The sequence below is a fragment of the Phoca vitulina genome, unplaced genomic scaffold, assembly GCF_004348235.1.
Source record: "Phoca vitulina isolate PV1807 unplaced genomic scaffold, GSC_HSeal_1.0 scaffold26, whole genome shotgun sequence".
Classification (NCBI taxonomy): Eukaryota; Metazoa; Chordata; class Mammalia; order Carnivora; family Phocidae; genus Phoca; species Phoca vitulina.
The window spans coordinates 11,579,298-11,591,628 of record NW_022589729.1 but is presented as its reverse complement, the minus strand read 5'-3'; positions in this window follow the sequence as shown (position 1 = coordinate 11,591,628).

Sequence of the window (12,331 nt, the reverse complement as noted above, 5' to 3'; positions counted from 1 at the left end):
AACATTAAAAGTGCATAGCAAACATTCAATAAATATACTAAATAAAAAGGAATAAAAATTAAAGAATGCTCACTGATTTTCTTATTGATAATCTAAAGGATTTTGCATTTGCAGTATGTTTTGCATGAACTGTTCCATTTTATTTTCCAGTGCATAGGTTGTCTGGACATATATATGAATACCTAGAGTGTTCTGAAGATAATCTGGTTAATATAAATGATATAAAAATAATTGAATCCAGTGAGTATAATAAAACTATTAATAAGGATATTATGGCTTCACACTGTACTGTTTTTAAATCTTTCTGTACATAGTAACAAAACTAGGCCAGAGCTCTGAACACCAATTACATGTAAATTGTTGTGGGGAGGAAGGCAGATACCAACACTGTAAAGATACAGTGATCACTCTTAAATGGATTTTAACCCAACTGTGCAGGGAAGACAAGAATAGACAGGTAGGTGATTCTAGCAAGCTAATAATTTGGATCCCTGAGAAGGTCAATCTAATTTGCAACTATAACCCAAGCATAAAGGTGATAGATTAAGATAGAGTATAGATGATAGGTAGGTAGGTAGGTAGGTAGATAGATAGATAGATACATAAATAGATGATAGATAGATAGATAGATAGATAGATAGATAGATAGATAGATAGATGATACATAGATAGGCACACACACAGACTAAACTCAAATCTTGGCACACTCCCAAGTTCTCCCAAAGACATTAATGACCTCTATCTTTTTAAGTCACAGGAACAATTTTTTGGCACTATTTTTGATCTTTGAAAAATACTTTTCATGATTGTCCTCTCGCTCACTTTTTTTCATATTCTCTCTACTTGAATCCTATTCTTTGTGGCCTTCCTCCAAAATACCTCGCTTGTTCTTCCAAGGCTCAGTTACGGTGTCCCTATATCAAACTATCTTCTCTTCCCACTGTGCTGCCTTTAGGAGACAAACTCATTTCCCTGTGTATCGATAACAACTGATATGTTGAACATTCAAAAACCTACCTCTCTGTCCAGACCTCTTTTCTGAATTCCAAAACCATACATTCAGCTGCCTACTCTCCTTCATTTAGATGCTACCAAGGAACCTTACCGTAAACATGCCTAAAGTGGAGCAAGAGTTTCCCCTCTATAAATCATAACACTTCAGAGTGCTAAAAGAGTCATCTTACGCTGGCCTGGCCAAAAAGGATCATTATTTATTTTTCTGACTTCTTCATTTCAGTTTGTCAGCCATTCTAGTTTCCAAAGAGCTACTGTCCCCTTCACATTTCTATGTCCCAACTCATATCACCGTACTCTGGTCTAATGACACCTCTCTTTGACCAATCCAACAGTTTGCCAGCAGGTCAGCAAACATCCACTTTTTTCTCACAAAATGCATTTTCTGCAACCTGGGATTATTAAGTCATAAATGTTACTCTTAAACAAAAACAAAATTATGGTGGCTTACAATTACACTTAGAAAAAACTCTTATTCTTAACAGCACTGCTGCAACATACTCACATTGGTGTCTTGGAATTCAACACTATAAACAGGTATGCCTTATGACATAAAAAGACGTTAATGTGTTAAAAACACAGCCCTCTTTGAGTAGGCCTTACATGATTTAGTTTATCCCATCACTGTTTTCCACACATTTCCCTTCCAGGTCTGCCTCGAGCCTTTGCCAGCCGGGTCATTGTCCCCAATACTCTGCTTTAACCATTCTTTTCAGAGTCACAAGCTTACATCAGTCGAGCCGTGACACCAGCTTCCACCTCCAGCAGAGGCGCCCCACTGTATGAAGAATAGCAAAGAGCATATCAATATCTACCTGTAGGAACTGCCATTCTAAGATGTCAACTCGTTGTATGGTTTGCAGATGTCAAGGTCACCAAAAAGACATGACTCACACATAGGCACTGGATGGAACGAGGTTTTACTTGCATAGAGAAGACAGATCAATCTCAACTTCAATAGTAAGCCTTGGTCCCCAGTGACCTGTTGTGCTGAAGGTGAAGAACCCCATTCCCTCTCTGCTGGGAACATATATAGCACTGAGGCTGGGCAGGTGCCCTAGGACACACACCCTTAAGAAGAACAAAGATGTACACATCAAACCCAGAACACAGAAAGAGATTCCCAACAAAGCAATATGCCTGGCACAAGCTGTGAAGGATTTTTATCTTCACATTAAAAAATGTTCAGGCCCAAGGCCCACTTATGGAACCATGCAAAGGTCAGCAGGCCGGGCATGACTGTTTTTTCCAACAGTGTCAAAAATCTAAAGTTGGTACTAAATTTTCACCTTTCTAAGTTTCTCAGTGGCATTTGACAGGATTGATCATTCCCACTGTGACATTCTCCTTTCCTACTTTATATCTGAGATAGTATTTTCAACTCATTTCATTTAGATTTTACCTCTTTGAAGTGGTCTGTTTTAACCAAACTATCTGAAATAGCACCCTTGTTATTCTTTTTTACTTCCGTTAATTTTCTCATAATATTTATCATTGCATGAATATATATGTATAAACCATGTATCTGGCATATATCTGTTTATAATCTGTCTCCAAAAATAGAATATAAACTCATGATAAATGGAACTTTGTTTCTATTTTTATTTTCATCTAGTTGTGTATGGATGTTTTTTTTATTTTTTTAGCTTTTTTTTTTTAAGGTCTTATTTATTTATTTGAGAGGAGAGAGTGGAGATAGTGAGAGAGAGCACAAGAGGGAGGCGGACAGAGGGAGAGGGAGAAGCAGACTCCCCACTGAGCATGGAGCAAGACATTGAGCTCGATCCCAGGATCCTGGGATCATGACCTGAACCGAAGGCAGATGCTTAACCTACTGAGCCACCCAGGCACCCCGCATATGGATGTATTTAAATGAAATTTTACTTTTAGCAAAATTTTAGATTTAGAAAAATTCCAAAGACAGTAAAGAATGTTTCCATATACTGTACACCCAGTTTCCTCTATTAATATTTTAAATTAGGGTGGTACATTTGTTACAATTAATGAACCAATGTTGATATAGTCTCATTAACTGAAGTTCATTCTGTATCCAGATTGTCTATTTTTACCGACTGTAATCTTTCTATTCCAGGTTCTGATACAGAACATCATACATTTAGCAGGTGTGTCTCCATAAGCTCCTCTTGGCTGGGAAATATTTCTCAGACATCCCTTGTCTTGATGAGAGTTCCGAGGAGCGTTAGTCACCTATTCTGTAGAATGTTCCTCGATTGGTATTTACCTTGGCTTTTTTTTTCTCCTCTCATGATTAGACTGGGGTTATGTGTTTTGGGGAGAAAGACCACAGAGATAAAGTCTCATTTTCATCATATCAATAGTTCATAGTATCAGGTTTACTTAATACTTTTGATGTCGTAGTGATCACCTGGCTGAGTGTTTGTCAAATTTGTCCACTAGAAATATACTGTTTTCTTTTCTTTTTCTTTTTTTTTTTTTTTCATTTCCATTCTCTTTGGAAAGAAGTCACTATGTGCAGCTTTAACTTACACTTAAAGAGTAAGGAGTCACACTCCACTTCCTAGAGAGTAGGGTTTCTACATAAATTATTTGGAATTTTTCTCCCTCCCCCTGCTTACATGTAAATTTTCATGCCAACAGGGAGAAGAGTGACTCCTATCATCTGCCACCCATTTATTTAATCGTTTACTTACATTATAAATGTACAGTAGGATCTGCATTCTAGTTGGTAACTGATGTCTCCTTCCAAGATAATCTTATAAAGCAGAGTACAATGCTTGCATCAGTTCCTTTTCCCTCAACTCTTTCAGGTTTCATTTATTTCCAAAGTCACTTAAATTAGCACATTTCCCCCACCCCCTTCAATGAAACCATTTCATATATGTAATACAGTTGGATTGTTTTGTAACATTTTTATTTTCTTCCTGAAATCCACAACCTCCTAAATTATTTTTTTTTTTAATTTGCATCCTTAAGGGTCACTCTTTGTTGCTCTAAAATTCTGTGGGTTTGGATAAATGCATAATGTCATGTATCCATTATTATAGTCTCATACAGAATACCTCTCTGACTCTAAAAAAATAAAAAAAAAACCTAGATTTAAACTAGTTAAACCAATGAAAATTGCATCATTGACTGCACTTATTAGCCTGATTATATTTATTTTAAGGCAATAAATTCCCTTCTCTCCTGATATCTTTTATTTCTTGAGTTTTTAAAAAATGTTGCTACAATATTTATAATAAGTTTGTTAAATAACTGCTGATATTCCTAATTTGGGAATTTTTCAATCTACTGAGTTTGTCAACAAGTTCTGTAAGCTTAGTGAAATGTCAGCTAATACTTGTTAGAAAGAAAATCACATAATATTGAAACATTTCAACTCATTTTAAAAATGTTCTCTTGAGAGCACAGATTTTTTAGGTAAATGCTTTATCACCCATTATTTTTTTTTTAAATAATATCTTTATCTTGAAGAGACAGGTTAGGCATGGTTCTCTTTTCAAAAATCATTGCAGGTTACTGCAATATTGAGAGCTATTTGCCAACAACAAAGTGCTGACCAAGAAATTTGAAATCGTTTATATATCTGTGAAAAAAAATGCATAACATTTTTAAATTTCAAAATACTTCGAAACATTTAACAAGAAAATTATTTTAAAAAGAAAAAAGAAAATTAGTAAACTTCTGATCAATGAAAAAACTTTCATGATTTTCCTACCTCTTCCTTTCAGACTTTATTTTATTTTATTTTATTATGTTATGATAATCACCATACATTACATCATTAGTTTTTGATGAGTGTTCCATGATTCATTGTTTGCATATAACACCCAGTGCTCCATGCTGAACATGCCCTCTTTAATACCCATCACCAGGCTAACCCATCCCCCCACCCCCCTCCCCTCTAGAACCCTCAGTTTGTTTCTCAGAGTCCATAGTGTCTCATGGTTCGTCTCCCCCCCGTTCCCCCCCCCCCCTCTTTTTCCTCTTTCTTTTTTCCTTCCTACTATCTTTTTTTTTTTTTAACATATAATGTATTATTTGTTTCAGAGGTACAGGTCTGTGATCCAACAGTCAGACTTTATTTTTTAAAAAGCTTTCAGAGCACCTGGGTGGCTCAGTAGGTTAGGCGTCTGCCTTTGGCTCAGGTCATGATCTCAGGGTCCTGGATCAAACCCTGTGCTGGGCTCCCCACAGTGGGGAGTCTGCTTCTCCTTTTCTCTCTTTCCCACTGCCCCCCAATGCTCTCTCTCTCTCAAATAAAATAAATAAAATCTTTAAAAAATAAAAGTTAAAAATGCTTTCTTAAGGTATAATTTCCAGGGACGCCTGGGTGGCTCAGTCAGTTAAGCGGCTACCTTCGGCCCAGGTCATGATCCCAGGGTCCTGGGATCGAGTCCCACATTGGGCTCCTTGCTCAGCAGGGAATCTGCTCCCTCTCTCTATCTCTGTTTGTGCTCTCTCTGTCAAATAAATAAAATCTTTAAAAAAAAAAAAAATATATAATTTCCACACTATAAATTCACCTATTCTATGTGTATAATTTAATAATTTTTAGTAAATTTAGAGTTGTGCAACCAATCATCACAATCCAGTTTTAGAACATTTCCATCACCCCCAAAATGTTTCCTGTGCCCATTTGCAGTAAATCCCCATTCCTATTTCTGCCCTAGGCAAAACTAATCTACTGTCTTTAAAAAAAAAAAAAAGAGCATTTTTAAGTTCACAGCAAAATTAAGAGGAAAGCACAGAGATTTCCTATATACCACCTGACCCCACACAGGTCTATATATAGCCTTCCCCATTATCAGCATCCCCCACCAGAGTGGGACTTTTGTTACAACTGATGAACCCATAGTCTATGGACGTTTGCATTAAGATATATTCTTGTTGTTGTTCATCCCAGGGGTTTGAACAAATGTAAAATAGCAGGTATCATTCTTATAGTGTATTACAGAGTATTTTCACTGCCATGAAAATGCTCTGTGCTCTGCCTATTCCTCTCTCCCTGATACCCTGCCTCTAACCCCTGGGATTGCTGATCTTTTTACTGTCTCCATAGTTTTAACTTTTCCAGAATGTCATATAGTTGGAATTATATGGGATGTAGTCTTTCTGGACTGGCTTCTTCCACTTTAGTAATGTAAATTTGTTTCCTCTTTGTGTTTTCATGGCTTGGTGGCTCATTTCTGTTTTAGCACTGAATAATATTCCATTGTCTGGACGTATCATGATTTATTTATTCATTCATCTAATGAAGGGCATCTTGGTTGCTTCCAAGTTTTGTCTATTATAAATAAAACTGCTATCAACATCTGTGTGCAGGTTTGTGCATGAACATAGATTTTCAATTCATTTGGACAAATACCAAAAAGCTTCCACCTCTTTTTAGTTAAAAAATAATATTGTAAATGTTTTGTTTAAAGAAAAATCAATCCCCATAAGACACATCAGAGAACTAGAATGAACATATTAAAAAAATAGCAAATACTATTTCACTCTTATTTTTATGTAAGTAAACAGTAGTCATGTTATTTTCTTTCTCTACTCAGTAGATTTTCTTGCATAGTTCACTATGGGGAGCACCATCCACCTGAGTAGTACTCTTCTAAATTCTGTCCAAGTACTCTAACAATGTGTCATCTCGTTATTTTTATCTCTTTACAAAGCTTCAGAGTTTCCAAATCTTTACACTTAATCTCTTTAACTTAGCATATAATGGTGTGCCTCTAAAATTTTTTCGAGTGGTTTCTTTCCACTGACCTATCTGAAATTTGTCCCTCACATTTTCTACATACCATTATTTAGTTTCCTCAAAAACTCTTATAGTTCTATCTATCTATCTTTACATGCCTTTTATTCTGCCAGCAACTCTTCCTGCCCTAAGAATATCTTCATCTAGCTTATTTTCACACTGGAAGGAATTGTTCAGGCATCTACATTCTTCTAAGAAACATTCCCTGATACCTGCATGTGAGTTCACTGTTCACAATCTAATTTTATATATAAATACTGCAATTTCTTTATCCATCCAATTAGGACACTAAGTTGTTAGGACAACTTAGGTTGTTTCCATATCTTGGTTATTGTGAATAATACTTCAGTAAACATGGGGGTGCAGATACACTTCAAGATACTGATTTTATTTCCTTTGGATGTATACCCAGAAGTGGGATTGTAGATCATATGGTAGTTCTATTTTTTTTAATTTTTTGAGGAATTTCCACTCTTTTTTCCCTAATGGCTATACTAAACAGTGCACAAGGGTACCCTTTTCTCTACATCTTTGCTAAATGATATCCCATTGTGGTTTTCATTTGCATTTCCCTGATGACTAGTGATATTGAACACCTACTCACTGCTGGCTATTTGTATGTTTTCTTTGGAGAAATGTCTGGTTTTTGCAATGGAGTTATAAGAGTTCCTATAATACGTTTTATACTTAAAATTTGCTAAGAGAGTAGATATTAAGAGAGTAGATCACCACACACTCACACACACAAAATGGTCACTATATGTAAGATGATGGTATGTTAATGAGCTTGATGGTGGTAATCACATAAGATATATTTATATCAAAACACAATGTTGTAAGCTTATTTTCAATTATAGCTCTATAAAGCTGGAAAAAGATAAAACAAATTTGAAAAGCATTATAACTTTGTTGATATGGACATGTATGTATGTATTCGACATGATGTGTATTTGTAATGTAACAAAAATATATATTTACAGTGATTTTAATATACATTTTTATTTTGTTAAGTTTCAGAACACTGTACCAAATTAACAGCAGCATATTTTAAGCTGCACAGTTAATTACCCAATTTTACCACTATTGATACAATGATATATATTTAAATGTTTTGCTTTGATATATTATGCTTGACAAATTAATCGCATAATTGATAAATAACTTTTTGTAGGAAAGTTTTAACTTTAAAATACCAGTTTAATCATATAAAACTATTTCATGTTTAATGTTTGATCACTGTGTTATCTTTCATAGATGGTGGGATCTTAATTCAGGGAGAAAATGTTGTTATTGCAATTTTTTGTGTCAAAAAAGTGCCAGGTGTGAGAAGTTTTTCCTGATAAATTGGATTCTCTGTTTCTATGATTCCATGCATCATGCTCCTTTTTCACCCCTGCTGACATCGTTTGTGATAGATATTCTATTTTTTATTGTGCTTTTTCTTCTTTTTCTTTTCCTTCTTTAATACCTTTAAGACAGTTTTCCAAGCCAATGACTCATGAAACTAAAGTGTCTACTTCTGATCTAACACACGATTTGCCTTTTGTAGTCTGGCCAATTTAGTATTCATCTCTTACAAAATCCTCAGGAAGAAGTCATTTTGGACACTTGAATAATATGCATCTCAGCTCTCTGTTGGCATACCTTACAGCCATACTTCCAGTGTGGAATGTAATTTGTTCCTGAGCATTAGTTCTCGAATTTTATTTTCAATATATTAGCCTACTTTCAGTACAAGAGCTAAGTTTTATCCCCACCCCACTCCAGGAGGTAAACAAATGACATTCAGAATAAAGAGAGAAACTCAGTTCACAGTTACTACACATTCTATATTGTTTAATTCTCCCGTCAGTCTAGGACTGGTTTCTGAAAATGGTACTAATAAGCAATTAGCACAAGATAATCTACTCTGCCTAATATAATATCCAGGTCAGAATAACAGGGTATATTCTAAACTGTCATAATTTTTAAATAGCCTCTTATGGTCCAATCATTCATTAATGAACACAACTAGGATATCTTAAAAATATATTTATTTGTCCACTCCATTATGTTGATTCATAAAATTTTATGTATTTTATTTTTATAGTACATTTGTAGTGTGTTTTTAATTTGTTAAATACTTTCCCTTAAATTTAGTATTTTCATGATAATGATGTGAGTTAGTGACATCTTAGTGGCATAAAAACAACCATTTTATTATGCTCAGAAAATCCATGGGTCACCTGGGAAGAACTGAATGGCTGAGGGCTGAAATCCTCAAGACTAGTTGATACACTTTGATGGTAGGTCCTTCAGTCAGGAGTCTGCCAGCTGGGCTGGAACTGCTGAACAATCAGCTGAGCTGGACTCTGGTCTGGAGTACACACGCTGCTGGTTCATGTGGTTTGGATGTCTCTCAGGATGGCTGCTGAGTTCTGAGATGGTATATTCAGAGAGGGAACTTCCAGGGCATAACAATACCAAGACGACCATGTGAAAACTACATGTCATTTATGATGTAGCCCCAGAAGACACAGAACGAAAACAAACAAAACAAAACAAAACAAAACAAAGAACAATGAAAAAGGAACAAAAAAACAAACCAACACACACACACACACACACACACACACACACACACACACACACACAGAACAAAAGGAACAAACAAACAAACAAAAAGAAGTCGTAGAACATCCCTCCTTTTTGACCCATTGTTTAAAGCATTTAAAAACTAACCCAGATTTAGGGTACAGGACCAAGAACCCACAGCATTACAAAGAAACTTACATATCTGTGATCTACATATTTGAGATATTTTAGAGCTAGGTGCTGGCTTTCCTCAGATGAGGGAAATGAAGCCCAGAGATTTTATAAGACTTATTTAAAACTATTAAACAAGTAAGGTAAACAGCCTCATTTCAAATTCTGGTATATTCAGCTCCAAAGCTTATTTTTCTTTCAGAAAAATAAGGTTCAGAGAAGTGAAATAAATAGTCAAAAATCACAAAGATAGCATTGCAACCCAGCATTGCACTTACTACAGTAGTCCCTGCAAATCCTTGGGGGATATGTTCCAAGAACTCCAGCAGATGCCTGAAATCAAAGATAGTACCAAACCTTCCATTATACTATGTTTTTTTTCCAATATATACACATACGTATGATGAAGTTTCATTTATAAGTTAAGCACAGTAGGAGATCAAAAACAATAATGAAAAATAGACGAGTTATAACAATATACTGTAATAAAAGTTATGTGAATGAGTCCTTCTCAAATTATTGTATTGTACTTGCCCTTCTTGTGATAATGTGAGATGATAAAATGCCTATGTGACAGGATGAAGTGAGGTTAATAATGTTGCTATTGTAACTTAGTGTTAGACTGACCTTCTAACTGACCTTCTAACAATATGTTGGAAGGGAGATCATCTGCTTCCAGACCGCGGTTGACTGTGGGTAACTAAGATTTTGGAAAGTGAAACGCAGATAAGGGGTGGCTGCTGTACATGACATAGACACCCTGTTCAAGATAAAACAAAGCAAATATACCTATAAAACACGGTTGGAGTAAATTTTAGTTTCTAGGCTCTAATGCATCACAATCATTTCTTAGTTATGCATCATGTATGTCTTGCTCCACAGCACTCAAGATCAAGACTAGTCATATTATTTTTATTTCTACAAAGTAAATTACAGTGAATTACAGCTGCTAACTACCAGAGAGACAGCACATTCATTGTCATCCTCATGAGGATCTTCTCTCTTCTGGAGAGTTCATAAAACATTGACTTTTAAATGGTTCGAAATGACACCCTTATTTCTATTCCCAAGGGATGGTACTACCAGGGGTCTCTCCCTGGGGCACACCTGACAGTACTCTTTACTTCCTCATAATCTTCTACATATATCACATTTATCTTGGAACATGTCTCTAGAAATTCTGCCACCTGCTCATCCAATTGCTGCTCAGCATGGCAATTTGGAGAAGGAAGGATCTACAGGTTGCTTTCAAAGTTTGGTGATTATTTCAAATGAAAATACATCTGTTTTTGGCACACCCAGCTGCAAATTTTGATCCTTAGATATTTTAGGTAATGTTCTCTGACGTAAATTCCTATAGTTTTTCCTATATTTTTTTTTATCTTAGTAACTCTACTTATTTTAAAAATTAAATAATAATATTATACTTGAAATGAAATTAAATAATAATCTAGCCTGATCTTTGAAGCCACGTCATGGAATAACTTTATCTTCAGAACCATTTGGTCAAACAAAGAAAGATAAACATCAGTCAGCAGGCAATGACTATTTTATGGATGTGGACTGTAATTTAACAAACACTTCAAAGTGACCAATAGATTGCAAGTATTCTGAGATAATTCTAATTTTCTAAAACCTATTAACCGTGACAAGTATAATTCAAGAGACAAGGGTGATGCTAAAAGTGAATTTTTTAAAAGGTTTTATTTTATTTGAGAGAGTGAGCATGAGCAGGGGGGAGGAACAGAGGGAGAGGGAAAAGCAGGCTCCCCGCTAAGCAGGGAGCCAATGTTGGGCTTGATCCCAGGAGTTGGGGATCATGACCCCAACCAAAGGCAGATGCTTAACCGACTGAGCCACCCAGGTGCCCCAACTAAAAGTGAATTTTGAAAATTTCCTTCCATTGAGTTCCCACTCATTATTCATTATCACTTTAGCCCTGTTCATGCCTCTCAAACTTTGATACCTCACAGATGACATACAACCCTGGTTGGTAAAATTTAAATACTATTTCAATATTGATCTCCTTCTTCTTACTCTTTCTTGCTTCAATAAAAGGCCCTTTTCTTATCTGACACATTATCTATGAGGTTAAGGATATTGTCCTTTTAGGTTTAGGACTTGTAGTCCAGCACCTAATTATTGCATTCAGTATGCCCCATTAATTTTTCTCCTTCTATTTCTATCAGATCATCAAAAGTAAAATGCCTGTGAAACTTCTCTTATAAAATCAAAATCCTTTATATGATCAAGGATAAGAAAGAGTTATAATTATTCCCTAAATACCTATGAAACATGCTTAGAAAACTTAGAAAAAGTTAGCATTCATAGTGTACAATCTTTGCCAACCATAAACAATATAGCATAGTCTATATTGGTAAGGTATTGAAAATGAATGAGAATGATATGTTGAGAAAACAAAAGAACAAGTTTTATATTTTATTCTGCTTTATTAAGGCTATTTCTCCAAAGATTCTTATAGATTCTTATAGAATTTAGCTGTCACTAAGTTCATAATAATTTTAAAAATAGTATTCTAATCCCAGCATACATAGATTTTATTTTAGTTTCTAAAATGTATCAATAATAAAATAAATAAATAATAAATAATAGTTTTTCATCATATAGTGTCAAGTGATTAATTTTAAGCCTATTTAAAATCAGATATATTGAAAAAATAATTCAGTAAGGATAAAGAAGTAAAAATACATTTTAATTCTAATGTATGATTCCCTTGACATTAAATTCTCATTACCTCAATTTCACTCATTAAAATGAAAATATTAAATTAACAATGTAGTCTACATTAACTATGTAATATCACTGTCTACAATT